The sequence below is a fragment of the Pongo pygmaeus genome, chromosome Y (genome assembly GCF_028885625.2).
Source record: "Pongo pygmaeus isolate AG05252 chromosome Y, NHGRI_mPonPyg2-v2.0_pri, whole genome shotgun sequence".
NCBI lineage: Eukaryota > Metazoa > Chordata > Mammalia > Primates > Hominidae > Pongo > Pongo pygmaeus.
In genome coordinates, this window is record NC_072397.2 from 12,458,251 (window position 1) to 12,460,399 (window position 2,149).

Sequence of the window (2,149 nt, forward strand, 5' to 3'; positions counted from 1 at the left end):
TGGGAGACTTTAACACTCCACTGTCAACATTAGACAGATCAATGAGACAGAAAGTTAACAAGGATACCCAGGAATTGAACTCAGCTCTGCACCAAGTGGAACTAGTAGACATCTACAGAACTCTACACCCCAAATCAACAGAATATACATTTTTTTCAGCACCACGCCACACCTACTCGAAAATTGACCACATAGTTGGAAGTAAAGCTCTCCTCAGCAAATGTAAAAGATCAGAAATTATAACAAACTGTCTCTCAGACCACAGTGCAATCAAACTAGAACTCAGGATTAAGAAACTCACTCAAAACCGCTCAACTACATGGAAACTGAACAACTTGCTCCTGAATGACTACTGGGTACATAACGAAATGAAGGTAGAAATAAAGATGTTCTTTGAAACCAATGAGAACAAAGACACAACATACAAGAATCTCTGGGACACAGTCAAAGCAGTGTGTAGAGGGAAATTTACAGCACTAAATGCCTACAAGAGAAAGCAGGAAAGATGCAAAATTGACACCCTAACATCACAATTAAAAGAACTAGAAAAGCAAGAGCAAACACATTCAAAAGCTAGCAGAAGGCAAGAAATAACTAAAATCAGAGCAGAACGCAGGAAATAGAGACACAAAAAACCCTTCAAAAAATTAGTGAATCCAGGAGCTGGTTTTTTGAAAGGACCAACAAAATGGATAGACCACTAGCAAGACTACTAAAGAAGAAAAGAGAGAAGAATCAAATAGATGCAATAAAAAATGATAAAGGGGATATCACCACCGATTGCACAGAAACACAAACTACCACCAGAGAATACTATAAACACCTCTACGCAAATAAACTAGAAAAACTAGAAGAAATGGATAAATTCCTCAACACATACACCCTCCCAAGACTAAACCAGGAAGAAGTTGAATCTCTGAATAGACCAATAACAGGATCTGAAATTGTGGCAATAATCAATAGCTTATCAACAAAAAGGAGTCCAGGACCAGATGGATTCACAGCCAAATTCTACCAGAGGTGCAAGGAGGAATTGGTACCATTCCTTCTGAAACTATTCCAATCAATAGAAAAAATGGAAATCCTCCCTAACTCATTTTATAAGGCCAGCATCATCCTGATACCAAAGCCGGGCAGAGACACAACCAAAAAAGAGAATTTTAGACCGATATCCTTGATGAACTTTGATGCAAAAATCTTCAATAAAATACTGGCAAACTGAATCCAGCAGCACATCAAAAAGCTTATCCACCATGATCAAGTGGGCTTCATCCCTGGGATGCAAGGCTGGTTCCATACACATAAATCAATGAATGTAATCCAGTATATAAACAGAACCAAAGACAAAAACCACAGGATTATCTCAATAGATGCAGAAAAGCCCTTTGACAAAATTCAACAATGCTTCATGCTAAAAACTCTAAATAAATTAGGTACTGATGGGATGTATCTCAAAATAATAAGAGCTATCTATGACAAACCCACAGCCAATATCATTCTGAATGGGCAAAAACTGGAAGCATTCCCTTTGAAAACTGGCACAAGACAGGGATGCCCTCTCTCACCACTCCTATTCAATATAGTGTTGGAAATTCTGGCCAGGGCAATTATGCAGGAGAAGGAAATCAAGGGTATTCAATTAGGAAAAGAGGAAGTCAAATTGTCCCTGTTTGCAGATGACATAATTGTATATCTAGAAAACCCCATTGTCTCAGCCCAAAATCTCCTTAAGCTGATAAGCAACTTCAGCAAAGTCTCAGGATACAAAATCAATGTACAAAAATCACAAGCATTCTTATACACCAATAACAGACAAACAGAGAGCCAAATCATGAGTAAACTCCCATTCACAATTGCTTCAAAGACAATAAAATACCTAGGAATCCAACTTAGAAGGGATGTGAAGGACCTCTTCAAGGAGTACTAGAAACCACTGCTCAATGAAATAGAAGAGGATACAAACAAATGGAAGAACATTCCATGCTCATGGGTAGGAAGAATCAATATCATGAAAATGGCCATACTGCCCAAGGTAATTTATAGATTCAATGCCCATCCCCATCAAGCTACCAATGCCTTTCTTCACAGAATTGGAAAAAACTACTTCAAAGTTCATATGGAACCAAAAAAGAGCCCACATCCCCAATCC